Source organism: Mastigoproctus giganteus, chromosome 8, assembly GCF_048544385.1.
Source record: "Mastigoproctus giganteus isolate SK-2022 chromosome 8, ASM4854438v1, whole genome shotgun sequence".
NCBI classification, from domain to species: domain Eukaryota; kingdom Metazoa; phylum Arthropoda; class Arachnida; order Uropygi; family Thelyphonidae; genus Mastigoproctus; species Mastigoproctus giganteus.
Window position 1 is genome coordinate 159,157,224 of NC_143582.1, and position 14,871 is coordinate 159,172,094.

General features: G+C 37.4%; 1 protein-coding gene and 1 non-coding gene across 7 annotated transcripts in view; both read right to left on the reverse strand.

Moving 5' to 3' along the window:
• The window catches only part of Ask1 (apoptotic signal-regulating kinase 1), an 843,483-nt gene that overhangs the window by 488,421 nt on the left and 340,191 nt on the right, over positions 1 to 14,871 (reverse strand). The gene's annotated exons all lie outside the window — the stretch shown is intronic.
• Positions 5,517 to 5,635, reverse strand: LOC150081959 (5S ribosomal RNA). The gene has a single exon (XR_016547342.1). It is a non-coding gene; the product is annotated as a 5S ribosomal RNA (ribosomal RNA).

A 14,871-nucleotide genomic window follows, 5' to 3' on the forward strand; every position in this document is an offset into this window, starting at 1 on the left:
GAATTTTGGAAATGGGACTTCTTTGCATGCATTTCGTACTTTGCATGCATTTCGGGACTTCTAAGAACGTTATATGCAGATCACTTTATCATTTTAAAGTAAAATCAGTTAGAAATGAACTCTTCCTTCGGAAACATGTCTACCAACACAACAAAGTGTTCCTTGATTTGCGAAAAAGCCGAAATGATTCATGAGTTAGAACGTGGTGCAAAAAATGTTGAAGTGTATCGACATTGTGGAAGAATAAAGATGTTTAGATATCAGCACTGGAAAAGAACATAACGGGAAAAAATAAATAAAATTTAAGAAAGTGGAATTACAAACAATTAAGAATTGCTTGAATGGTTCCCCCACACAAAGAAGTGCTGGATTTTCAATAGACGGTCTGATCTTGAAAGCTCAAGAAGAACAATTTGCTAAACAATTGGGATGTGATGATTTTGTGTGTAACAACATCGGTTGGCTGGATCAATTTAAAAACTGACATTACATCATTTATTGAAAACTTAGTGAAGAATCTCAATGTACAGATCCACTAATGACAAATGAATGGATTGACCGTGTTTAGGCAGAAATCAGGAAAGATTTCAATGAGGAAGACATTTACAACAGTTGCACTACTGTAACAGGATCTAAAAAAATTGGGCAAATGGGCTGAGAAGTGGCAACTGAAGTTTAACATTGACAAATGCAAAGTAATGCATATGGGTAGAAGTGACCACAGAGGAATGTACCATCTGTGTAGTACTACACTTAGGGTGGTAGAAAATGAAAAAGACCTGGGAGTAATTGTGCAGTCAGATATGAAGTTTTCTGAGCAATGCAGACAGGCTGCCAGAACATGTCATGGGGTTTTAGCATTAGCATTAGTAGAGGCATTTGATGCAAGAAAGCAAGCTTATGCAGCATCAGCCAAAAAAAAAGTAACATAAATAAATAAAAATAACCACTTCCACTTCACCCCTCTGATCGTTCGAAATACCTGTCCAGCTGAGCCTTAAACTTATTTAGGCTATCAACTTCCACGACAAGGGATGGAAGTCTGTTCCACCTACCAACCACCCGCTGGCTAAAGGCAAATTTCCGCACATCTATCCTACATCTGTCTTTCCTCAATTTGAATTTATGCCCTCTCAGGTGATTATTCTGAGCAAGAGGAAGAATCCCATCAGCATTGAGCATGCTCAAACCATTCAAGGCTTTGTACACCTCTATCAGATCACCTCGCTGGTGCCTAGTTTCCAGATATTGTAATTCGCAAAACTTAAGCCTTTCTTCGTAAGAGCACCCCTTTGTCCCATTCACCAATCTAGTTGCCCTTCTCTGTACTCGTTCCAGCAGCCCTACATCCTTCTTGAAATGAGGCCTCCAGGCCTGTATACAGTACTCTAGGTGTGGCCTGACCATTGCCTTATACAAGGGAATAATCACCTCCTTATCCCTGCTAGAAAAATTCCTATATATCATTGACAATACACCATGAGCTACTCTTGCAGCCCGTCTGCACTGCTCAGAGAACTTCATATCTGCCTGCACAACCACCCCCAGGTCCCTTTCATTCTCTACCACTGTCAGTGTAGTACCACAGAGTTGATACGTTGCTCTGGGGTTGCTGTTTCCCATATGTAGTACTTTACATTTGTCAATGTTAAACTTCATTTGCCACCTCTCAGCCCATCTGCTCAACCTTTCCAAATCCTGTTGCAGCAGCAGCACAGTGTCAGTAGTGTCCTTGACAACCCTGCCAACCTTCGTATCGTCTGCAAACTTGGACATTAAGCCTGATATACCATTATCAATATCATTTATAAATACAGAAAACAATAAAGGACCCAATACTGAACCCTTTGGGACTCCACTAATAACATTAGTCCACGATGAGCAGTGTCCATTGATTACCACTCTCTGTCTTCTCCCCCTCAACCACCCCTTTATCCATAGCAGCAATTTGCCTCCAATGCCACACTGCTCCAATTTGTGCAGCAGTCTTCCATGTGCAACAGTATCAAAAGCCTTTCTAAGATCCAAGTATATAATATCAAAGTTATTCCCTGCATCCAGTTCTTTTGTGACTGCATCATAGTATCCAATCAAATTGGTCAGGCAAGACTTACCCTTAACAAAACCATGCTGTGTCCTAGCTATAACTGAAGTCTTGTCTAGATGATCCTGCAGTGCTTCTTTAACCAGTGCCTCCATTAATTTTCCAGGAACAGAAGTTAAACTCACAGGTCTATAATTACTTGTGTCAGCCTTTGATCCCCCTTTGTGAATTGGGGTCACATTTGCACATCTCCAGTCCATGGGTACCTCCCCTGAGTCCAAGGAAGCTCTCATAATTATGGCTAAGGGTTTGCTTACTTCCTTTGCTGCCTCCTTTAATATAACAGGATAGATCCCCTCCACCCCAGGTGCCTTTCTTGTGTTTATCTTCAACAATTTCTCCTCCACTTTGCTCTCAGTTATTACAAGATTCTCTAGCTTACTGCTAGATTTGAATACACCTCTGGCATTCCCCTCGCTGAATAACTCCTCATGTGTGAATGTTGAGGCAAAATATTCATTTAGTTTGTTAGCTACCTGAGCAGGGTCATCAACAGTTGACCCATCAATCTCAAGTGGACCAATCTGATTCATCCCCTTCCTTCTAGAGTTTACATAAGTAAAGAACTCTTTGCTGTTTTTCTTCGCATCCCTTGCCAAGGATCTCTCGTAATCTGCCTTCGCCTGCCTAACCTCCTTTGTAACTTGGTTACAGATCAACTTGTATCTATCATAGGCGTCTGTGTCACGTGTTAATTTGTATGTATCCCATGCATTTTTCTTTTCTGCCATATGCCTCATCAGTTCATCTGACATCCATTTAGGCCGAAACAATGAACAATATTTCTTAGTTGGTATGTAAAGCCTAGTAGCTTCCAAGATAAGTTCTTTGAATGCTTCCCATTTTGAATTTGCTGTTGGCAATATCATCAGTTGATCCCACTGTATAGAATTTAAATACTGTCTCAGTCCATTGTAGTCGCCTTTACGAAAGCAATACCCCTTCCCTTTACCCCTAATGGTAGTTACCTCTTTGAGTAACTCCCACTTCAGCACACTGTGGTCACTGCCACCAAGCGGTTCATTTATCTGCAGATTCTTAATGCATGAAGAATCACTACTGATAATCAAATCAAGAGTATTACTCCCTCTAGTTGCCTCCCGAACATACTGATGTAGAAAACAATCATCCAATAAATCCACAAAAGCCTTGCTACTGTGTGAGTGACCAGCCCCCAAATTCCAGTCAATATCTGGGAAATTAAAATCCCCCATTATAAGACTCTCTGATTTACTGCCCCACTCTATTTCTCCGAACAGTTTCTTATTATACTCATCAGAGTCATTAGGCCTATAGCACACTCCTACTCTCAATTTTGATCTCCCAATGCTTATGTCACACCAAACTGACTCGACACTGCACTGTCCAGCGATTTCGACTGGCTTCACTTCCTTGGATTTTATGTGTTTTTTAACTAATAGCATAACCCCTCCTCCCTTCCTATCCTGTCTATCCTTTCTGTAGACATTGTACTCCCCAAATTCCAGTTCTGCATTCCTTATATCTGTGTGACACCACGTCTCTGAAATCCCCACAATATCTGCCTTTGATGTTTTGAGCAATACCTCAAATTCATCAAATTTATTTACTAAACTCCTAGCATTGGTGTACACACAAGTATACATGCACCTGTTCTTTTTCTTAGCTACCCTAACACAACCCATGTGTTTACTTGTACCCTAATGATTCCCAGCAGTCTCTGAAATATCCTGCATCTTATTTTCCAGGCTGCGGCTCATTCCAATACAAGCAGTGCAAGAATCACTTTCACCTCTGCCAGTGGCTACTGTTAATCTATTAGTCCTTGTATCCCCCCAATCTAGCAGTTTTCCGACCCACCTAACACTGCCTCGATAGCATCAGCAAACATTCTTGCACCCTTTCTATTTAAGTGTATCCCATCCCTGTAGAAGCAGTCTCTCCTGTTAACAAGTACAGACCAGGCTGAAAAAAATTCTACCCCTTGAGCCCTGCACAATCTTTCCAGGGCCGAATTGATTGACAGGGCTCTCATCATATACTCCCTCCTATCGTGTCTGGGCAGAATTGCAGACACTTTCAATTTCAACCCTAATTCACAGCTTTTTTTCATCAGTGACCTGTACTTGTCAAGTAATTCCGCCGGTCTCCTTCTCTTAATATCATTGGTGCCAACGTGTACAACTATATCACCTTTTGTGCCCTTAAAAGATGATATCCGCTCTACAACGTCATCAACTTTTGCCCCTGGCAGACATACCCTGGTCCTGTTCCACCTATCCTTTTTACAAAGCATGTTTCCCGTTTCCCTGACAATAGAGTCACCAACAACTACTAGTTCCTTTGGGACCAGCGCATTCTGCCTTGGGGGTTGCTGCTGTGTTGCGCGATGACCAAGTGCAAGCTCTGGCATTGGTGTGGGCAGCTGAGAGCTTGATGGGCCCCTCACTTGTAATCCTTCGAGGGCATCCACCCTGTCCTTCAAGCTCTCATATAGGCCCATAACAACGCTGAGTTGTCGCCTTATCTCCTTACACTCCTTGCATCGCACACATACAAAGACATCCCCCATGGCAGTATCATGTCCCATACTTGACTGCTCCGCAAACATCAAGCAAATAGTGCATCTTAAAAGGCTGTGATTCAGAGACAACTGGCCCCCTCAGTTCTCCCCTGGGCCACAGCATTCCCATTAGCTTGAGCCCTTTGCTTTGCTGCTCTGGTTTGAGTCATGATTTAGATTTACTTTCAATAAAATTTCAATTTCTGTACAAATCCTAAACTTGTATCCAAGCACAGTTATAACGCTATATTTATGTTTCAGTAACGAGTATTATCTACGAAATATTTATGTTTCAGTAATGAATGTTATCTACGAAATATTTACGTTTCAGTAACGAGTGTTATCTACGAAATATTTACGTTTCAGTAACGAGTGTTATCTACGAAATATTTACGTTTCAGTAACGAGTGTTATCTACGAAATATTTATGTTTCAGTAACGAGTGTTATCTACGAAATCCCTTTATATAACTTTCGTATCAAGTTATGTATTAATTATTTGTTTTTACTAATTATTTATGTTACGTAACCTAAGTGGTTATATGTATAGTTAAAAGTACAATTTAATTGCCAATGAAGTTCGACAAGATTAATAGATTTTACTGATTAATTTTCCCGTAACAATGGCGGATATTTATGAACGGTAAACACGTGTATTTGATACCCTTTCCGATACTAAGTAATACCTACAAAATCTCTATCTAAGTTACTTGAAACTTAAGTACCCTAATAGGAATATAAAGCTACTCTAGAAAATAAGTTAATATGTCAATTTAAACTAATAAAGCAGAAAATAAATCAGAAAAAACTTCTCTGTTCGAAGAGCAGCAGAAAGGCACGTCCACACCGGCAACCTCGTCCTCAGAACAAAAGCCAACTACACCCGGTATTCCCAGGTGGTCACCCTCCCAAGTACTGACCGGGCCTAACGCTGCTTAACTTCGGTGATCGGACGAGAACCGGTGTATTCAGCCTAGTATGATAGTTGGCTAATGATATACAGGAATTTTTGTCAATGATATACAGGAATTTTGCTAGCAGGGAAAAGGCGGTAGTCATCCCTATGTATAAGGCAATGGTCAGGCCTTGAGTACTGTGTACAGGCCTGGAAGCCTCGTTTCAGAAGACTGTAGAGTTGCTTGAGCATGTACAAATAAGAGCAACAAGATTGGTGAGGGGAATGAAGGGAATTCTCTTACCATGAAAGGCTTAAGTTCTGCAAATTGCAGTGGCTGGAGACTAGGCACCTGCGAGGTGATCTGATTGAGGTGTATAAGGCCTTAAATGGGTTGAGCAGGCTGAATTCTGATGGGATTCTTCCATTTGCTCAGATTATGAACCTGCAGGGGGATAAATTGAAATTGGGGAAAGACAGCTGTAGAATAGATGTGCGGAAATTTACCTTTAGCCAGCAGGTGGTTAATTGCTGGAACAAACTTCCATCTGTCATGGAAGTTAATAGCTTAAATAAATTCAAGGAGGAACTGGACAAACTTTTAGAGGGAATGGTTGTGTGAAATTTTTTTTATATTTTGGTTGATGCTACATAAGCTCATACGCTTGCTTTCTTGCATCATATCCCCATATTACTACTATTACAACAACACCAACGAAACATGACTTTTTTTTATAATTTGACATCTGACAATACATTTAAATGTGTTGGTGGAAAAAAAACCAAGGTCGCTTGACGGTAGTTGTATGCACAAATATGATAGGAACTAATAAAAAAAACTTTGTTATCGGAAAATTGTTAAAACCTCAGTGTTTCAAAAACGTAAGGAAACTTCCCGTGGATTACACTGCAAATGAAGTCTTGGATGACTTCGGATATTTTTCAGAAATACATTTATGTGATTGGAATAAGGAGCTATTCAAAAAGAAGAAAAATATTTTATTGTTAGTTGACAACAATCCTGCACATCCCCAGATTCAAAATTTGTCCAACATTAAGCTACTGTTTCTGACTCCCAATGCGACATCTTTATTACAACCAATGGACACAGGTGTAATCAAGAGTTTGAAAGGCTTTTATAAAAGATTTCTAGTTCTATATCTGATCAGTCAAAGAGATCAGAAACTTACTGAGTCTATATCGATATTGGATGCTACGAATTTATTGAATGATGCATTGAACAACATTAATTCGACAACCATATCAAATTACTTCAACAAATAGATATTAAATTCAAATGAAATTTCAATTGTAGATGAAGATGGAAATGAAGAAAACAACTTACTATTATCTGAATGGTTGCTACGTAACATCATTATAGGTTTTAATACAGATAACATCGATGAACTTGTACAAGTCGATGACAATTTATTAACAATGGTCTTCCTACAGAGAGTGACATTTTAGATGCTGTGCTCAACAAAGATGATAACAGCGATGATTGTGATGACGACGTGATGACAATTGAAAGTGAATCAAAATCGGTGCCGACATTCTCACAAGCTCAAGGTGCAATGGACACAGAATTTTTTTTGAAGGAACTGAGGTAATTAATGAGAATTTTAACATGTCGAATGTTTTAAGGGGAAACTTAAAGAAATATCGAAATGAAATCTTTAAAACAAATATCAATTTTAAGATTCATAAATAAAGACTAATTAAAATCATGTTTATTATTAAATAGTATTGTTTATAATTACAGAGAAATAAATTGTGTTTAGTATTAAGGGTATAGTTTTAAAATTATGGACAAATTCTGTTTAATATTAAGTATATTGTAGTTTATACAAACATTAATACAAATATGTAGGTATATATTTATATTATTTTTTTATCTCTAATAATATTTCTTTTGTTTTTTGAATCTATCTTTTTATAAAGTTGTTGAGAAGTTTAAAAAATAGGAGGTAGATTTAACTCATCACTGATATAAAGTTGTTTGTATCAGTGTTTATTTGTTGTTCAACAGCCCCAGGGGTTTCCCCATCTCTGCTATCAATGCTATAACAAGTCTGGTTCTTGAGGTTATCAAAAACATTCTCTCAGATATGCCAGACAAGCTGTACTTGCTACCCGGGAGTCTAAAACACTGAGGGAACTGATATTCAGGTGACATTCAAGTCAAGTGTACCAAAATGGTCTGTGACAGCCATATCCTCTGTTTGCACCTTCACGAGGGTGAGACTGTTAGTAATCCTGGGTATACCCGCCATGCACAAGCACACTGTGGGTGACCACCCAGGTGTGAACCAACATAAGCAGGGGTCGAGTTGTGGCCCACAACACCACATGGAGAAATGCCACCTCTCTTATCAGACAATACTAGACGGTAGATGACTCTTAGTGCAATCAGATCAACCAGTGCAATACCACCACCACTTTGCTTATTGGAGGCTTGAAGTGGTGAAACCCATGTTTAGACTCCAGAGCTAAGTTCCAGTCAACCCTTCCCAATCTCTTCCATCGTGCTGTATGATTGATGACTTTTGAGGTTATGATGAACATCGTGGTGAGATCCAGTCTTCCTTACATTTCGAGGGTACTACTCTAAAACGGTGTTTGCTGGCCGGTCGCTAGTAAGTACACCAGACCGGACCTATCGTTAACTCTTTAGGAGGCTTCCCGATCAGCTAGTGTATAAACTTACTACCTCTACTCTGCCAGATAGTGACTGGAGGGAGTCCGAGTAGTGTTTGTATGAAGGGAGCATTGTCAAGGCCACGTTATTCTTACCATGTGTATGCCATATCCAAAAATTTCATTACTTCATACAGAATGACACCCCCACTGTTTTTTACTATTGAATACACCATGAATTGTCAACCTAATAGAATAAGCGTATCTGCGAAAAGATCTAAACCTCCTAAACACTTCCTAGTTAATTTCACAAATATACGTGGTCTTAGTTCTAATCTGAACGATGTCCATTTACACTTGAAGTCTGCCAAACCCCATGAACTTTTTCTCTGACAGAATCTCAGTTATTGGCTGATTCAACTACTGCTCATCTCAGTTGCTCAAATTATTCGCTGTATGATTCCTTTCGCCTCAAAAGTAGTTGTGCATATGTCCGTTCCAATATTCCCTGTCAGAGACTTGGTAATTTGGAATCTCCTCTTTTCGATCTTCTATGGCTTAAAATCTATCTACCACACTGTGTCAAATTCATCTGTTGTCTCTACTGTTCTCCCAACTCCACTAATCACTTGGAGCTCTTTGACTTCCTCTCTTTGCAACTTAACTTTCTCCAGTCCAACTTTCCTAACAGTGAGGTAATTTTCCTTGGTGATTTTAATATTCACAACTCCAGCTGGCGTCCATTTTCTAGTCACACTGACCCAAGTGGTCGAGATGTGAGACTTTCGCAATTACTAATGAGCTTGAATCCTAACAGCCAACACGCTTGATCTTTTTCTCACAAACAACCCTTCTAAGTACACGGTCAAAGTGAGTGGTCATTTAGGCACCTCAGATCACAACTTGGTGATTGTCTCTTCTCCAATGGAGCCTTTTTCTCATGGCTATTCCCAACAACAAAAAAATTGAAATACCAAACAAAATATTGTTTGATATTACAAGAATTCAAAATGGGATGACCTGTGAGATTTTTTTTCTTCTTTTCCTCATTCGGATTACTCTTTCAAAACTTCTGATGTCAATGTTTGCTCAGATCGTGTCAGTTGTTGTTATTTGGTTTTTAGTAGCATTAGCAACTAAGGCCATATTGTTCCGGGGATAGGTGGTGGCCATTCATTGACCTTTCTGTATCCTCCATATTTGGTGGTCATGGGGTCGAACAATCGTGTCAGCAAAATTATTCTTGTAGGAATGGAATCCTTTATTCCACACTCCACTTTAAAATCTTGTCCTTTATTTAAACCTTTGTTTTCCCATATATATGTGAAGGCTGTTTAAAAGAAAAACGTTGCTAATTGTAATTGGCTTGTTTCCAATTCTTCAGTTTCATTTTCTGCCTACACGAAAGCTCGCAACAATTGTAAAGCAGTTATTATTCAGTCCAAACTAGATTTTGAACAGGCTAAGAGTAGAAAAATTGCTTCTTGTCCTAATGCCGAGCATTCTGATCTCTTGCCAAAGCTATTGGCTGCAACTTTTGCCCATCTCTGCTCCCACCTCTGCCAAAACCAGATTGTTCTATTGTCACTTCAGCCAAAGATAAAGCTAACCTGCTAGCTCCCATTTTTCTTCCAACTCATATATTAATGATCTTGGTAAAACACATCAAACCATTCCCAACATGCTCCATTCAATGCCTCCTATGGTATTCCATCAAAAGGATGTCAGAAGGATTTTGCCAAATCTCGATGCTAAGAAAGCTCCAGGTCCTGATGGTATTTCTCCACTTGTTCTCAAAACCTGTACTCCTGAACTTACTCCAGTTCTTTGCCACCTTTTTTTCACTTTCTTATTTCAAAGGTGTTTTTCCTTCTGCTTGGAAATTTGCTCATATCCAGCCAGTTCCTAAAAAGGGTGACAAATCTCTCCCCCATTCACTTATCGTTCCATTGCAATTACTTCTACTCTTTCTAAAGTAATGGAGAAATCAATTAATCAAGAACTCTTAAACTACCTAGAAACCTTCTGTCTGATCAACGATCGCCAGTATGGATTCTGCCTGTGTCGATCCACTGGTGATATTCTGGCTTTTCTTACCCATTTATAGTCAAATTCAATGGAAAAGTTCGATGAACCTCAAGCAGTTGCTCTTGACATCTCAAAGGCTTTCGATCGTGTTTGGCATAAAGGTCTTCTAAACAAGCTTCCATCTTATGGTTTGCCAACTGTTTTTTGTAATTGGTTATCCAGTTTTTTCTCTGATCGCTCACTGAGGGTGATGGTAGATGGCTCTCTGTCTTCTAACTTCTCCGCTAATGCTGGTTTCCCTCAAAGTTCAGTTCTTTCCCTCACTCTTTTCCTCTTGTATATTCATGACCTTCTTCCATTGACTGGAAATCCTATCCATAGTTTTGCTGATGATAGCACATTGCATTCCACTTTCCAGTTCGAGAAACCTTACCCTGCTCAATCAGCTTCAACTTCTCGAATATCTGCTACCAATTCCTTAAATGCCGATCTCCATGTAATTGTTCACCGAAGCAAAGACATCTTAGATGGTTTCAATCTTTCTAAAACTCAGTGTCTTATATCTTGCAAAAAGGATTCTTCTGCTCATATGCTTATCTTGGCTCTCGGCGTTAATTTTTTTCCAAACAGCTGCCACTCTTTACAAATCGCAAATCTGCTCTACCATGGAATACTGTTCCCACATCTGGGGCGATGTCCCCAAAACCTCTCTCAGGCCTCTAGGTTCCATTCAGAAGAGGGCAGTTGGGTTAATTAATGACTCCTCTCTAACAGAGTCTCTCTCTACTTGCAGTCTCATAGACGTACTGTTTCTGCCGCATGCCTTTTTTACCGATACTTCCATGGGCACTGTTCTTCTGAACTGGCTTCTATAAGTCCTGCTCTCTTTCTTTCAAAACAGTCCGAACAAGTGTTGCCACCAGCCGACATTCATTTACTGTGCAATTTCAAACTCACAGAACCAACTCTTCAGCTTCCTAGTTTATTCATTCAGCTGCCGTTTACTGGAACAACTTTCCTTCGTACGTACTTCCTGAAAGTTACAGTCTACAGAAGTTTAAGTCACGTCAACAAATATCTTCTTTCATCTTCTCAACCTCTAACCCAACATGGTACTAAGTACTATAGGTTGTAATACCTCTCGTGTTTGTGTTTTTCATTAAAAAAAAAAAAGAAGTTATAACGAGGAAATTTTGCCGATCCCTTAATGCTCATTATAACCAAGTTCGACAGTGATATTTTTTCATCTGATGATAACGATGCATACGGATACCTCCATTTATTCCTACAAGATGCAAAATATGTTTGCACTGGCCAGCAAAAACTTACATAAAGTCAAATTTCCTTATGTCGAGTATTACGCAAGCCGGGGAGTCCTGTACTGTTTGTCTACACCACAAATGCTCATCATATTATGAGTATGTCTATGAGGTTGGAAGCTGCATTCTACTTTCTTTTAACATGCAGGGAAGTTGTCTGCCCCCTCCTACCTCTGGACAAATATTCTGGCTATATATATAATAAGACATTTTTCCTTTAAAAAATTAATATTTTAATAAAATGTTCTTTCAAATTAACCACTGTGGAAAATATAATAAAAATGAAAAATTTACAATTAAATGTTGGGTAAAACTGATGGGAAATCTGACAGTAAAACCAGCAACTTTCGAATAATCAGGTTTAAAATAATTAACAGATAAATGCAGATAGTCATAGTCATCTAGATGATTACTACTCAAAAATCTGGTATTTAAATCAAACAGAATAATTAAAAAAAAAAAATGGTCAATTAACTGAGACAAAACTAGTAGCAAAGCCACAATCTTGCACAACCAAGTGAAGTGAAGGTGATCAGACTGTACAAATCCATCTGGCTATTCTGAAGGTTCCAACCATTTCTTTCCCTTTTAAAGTTTTTTTTTTTTTTTTTTGAAACTGGGTAGAAGAAAGGAGCAATGAGTAAATTGAAAAAGACTGAAGAACCTGAGATTGAAGCGACCAAAACAAATGAAGTTATTGAATGACCTGAATATGAAGGATGCCAAAAAAAATTTTAATTTTACATGCAATTCAGTTTTCATTATACCTGTTTTCTCAAGTTTTAATAAATTTTGCAATCATTTTTGTTATTTAGGTAGAAACACATTCTGTAATCTTTATTATTCTCATATAGCCAGAATCATAAAGGTTCAACGGTTTCAATGAAATATCAATTTTTATGGATAGATGAACATAATGTCTACAAGGAATGTAATAATTTTTGTATGAAGCAACTTTATTTTTTATTTTCTTTAAACATATCTCTCAATTGTTTAGATTCAAAAGATGTTTTCTCCCTAGGGAAAAAAAAAAAAAAAAAACCTGAAAAATGTTTCACAACCAAATTTAAATCATGAAGTTGTAGATTACTATTTTGAATGTAATTCCAGATTAGTTTCATTGTATTTTGGATTAGTATTTCATACTATACTATAATAAAATGAGTACTAACATAATATATGTACTGTACATACATATGTATTCAACTTTTACTCGTCAATATCTTCATCAGAGTTCAACATTCTACGTGGCATGGCATGTAAACTAACGGATTTTTTTACTGGCTAGATTAGTTTTATTAACCAAGAACAATTCAGTATAATTATCAAATAATAATTTTCTGATAATTATTGTAATAAATACATTTTCTAAAATGTTTATTTATTTAAATCTTACAATTATGTTCACTATACATTTGGCATTTTGTTTTATAAGGAACTCTATCTATTGGCGACTTTAAGAAATTTTGAATGAATCGTGACATTCATTGTAGCAAATGTTTGTAAATTGAGCATTCGTAAACTGAGAGTTACCTTCACTGCTATTCAATTTCATCTAAATTATGTGCAGCTAAATGCAACAGAGGTAGTTTATTAAAATCACCTTTGTTGTTTGACTGAATATGATGTGGGGAAGAAGCAATGAAAGTTTTCTGAACATTTCAGCCAAGTCTCGCAATTTTTTATTTATTTGATTTATTGCTTCAACAATTAACATTCTGCAACTTCTTTTTCCCTCAACAACTTTAGTTTCCTTCACATTCATATGGGCTATCTTTCAGTTTATTTAGATAAGCTCCAGCTTTTTGATTAAATTTGTCTCCATAATCAATTTTTGTAAATCCTTTTCACTTCGATTAAGATTGTAGTCTGTTAAACAAGGTGTTTTTTTTTTTGAGTAACACAAACTCAGAGTATGAGAATTCATATTAGTGGCTTGAAACATTGCATTTAAAGTTTCAAATTCTTTTACAATTGGTGTAGTAAACACAAAATGAAAATAGTTCACATCATCAGCTCATTCATATCATCATGTTGTAGTAAACACAAAATAAAAATCATCATACAGCATATCTTTAAAAATTCTGGCTTTGTATTCTTGATCAGGGCAGCTACAAGTATTCTGATGCTGAAAAATAAGCTTTAATTTCATGTCAGTTATATAAAATATTAAGCATGACTTTCCCTCTGACAAGGCATCTAGTCATAGAAGCCTTTTGAAATGGCAGGGGTGCTTGATAACTATTTTCAGATTCATTTTCTGTATTAAGTGCTTCAAAGATAGATTTGTGCTATTGGAGAATTGAACCAGAATGGAATCTCAATTATGAGGAATTCAATACTGGATGGCAGTTTTGCTAAGGCATGTAGAATGCACAGTGCCAATGAGTGGCAAGTGCACTTCATTTGCAGACATTTTGGTGCTACTTTTTTTTTTTTTTTTTAATTTGGGTCCAGACAGAATTTTTGCTTCCAACCATAGAAGCAGTCCCATTGCTCGCAAATCCAATGTAGTTTTCTAAATTCATATCATATTTACTCAATTCAATCTTCAAGGTATCATAAATGGACTGCACTGCTGGTGATAATACTGGAACTAATGCCAAAAATAGTGTTCTTAACACCTCACAAAAGTTCTCACAAAAAAAATCTTACTACTACGCACAAATGTAGTGTAATGCAACACCAGAACATTTTTCATTGATTGAATACATTAGTCAAGTGCATTAAAATGCTGCTAAGCACACTGCTTTCATGTTTTTTCATTATTTCACTGAAGTGGTCAATAGCCATTATCACCAGTGACATGTCACTGCTACAGCAAGCTGAATTTCAGCTTGTTTAGTGTTTTCCCAAGTTTGTACATGTGGTTCTGGCCTACATACAAATGATGATAAAGTATTTTGACTGAAACCAAGAGTTTCAGATTTATGCTTAGAAGAAGTTCATGTTGAGCAAAACTGTACAATTCAGGTGTAACAGTGCATTGACAAATTGTATAGACAGCTTCATCACTTTCTTTTCGTAACCATGTAAACTTTTCTTCCTACTCTTTATTGTGTTTCCTACCACTATCACATAACACAGTTTCCACTTAGGAGTTAAATAAAGAGTTATCAAATTTTAGAAATAAAACTGATGTAATTTCTACAATATCTGCACAGGAACACACAACACAGGTCACAATATGTAAAACATTCTATTGCTATTTAATAATGCAATGCTTGTAATCTTGTACAGGCATAAACATTTTGTCTTGTCCGACCTTGTCACAAAAACAGAAACAAAATACAAAAGTGAATGGAAAACTGACTAAAATTTAATCAAAAATTTTTGGCCAAAATATG